This window comes from Cornus florida, unplaced genomic scaffold (assembly GCF_030987335.1).
Source record: "Cornus florida cultivar Cherokee Brave unplaced genomic scaffold, ASM3098733v1 CherokeeBrave_3.0.0_Hap2_Chr04, whole genome shotgun sequence".
Classification (NCBI taxonomy): Eukaryota; Viridiplantae; Streptophyta; class Magnoliopsida; order Cornales; family Cornaceae; genus Cornus; species Cornus florida.
Window position 1 is genome coordinate 86819433 of NW_026775574.1, and position 232 is coordinate 86819664.

Consider the following 232-nt stretch of genomic DNA (forward strand, 5'->3'; position numbering starts at 1 on the left):
TCTACATACTACTTGGGAAATGAAAAATTGTACTGTGGCTCCATTCTGTTTTATCATCATAACACTGCAATGGTCTCTACTATCAGCCTCAATCTACTGCTGTATAGAACACTGAGCTGTATGGAATTTTTAAAACAATTGAATGAGTTTTCAACACATTAAATCTAATTATTTTAGTCATATCTAAAGTGCTTAAAAATTAATTTATTGTGTTAAAAAATTACTAGGTTGA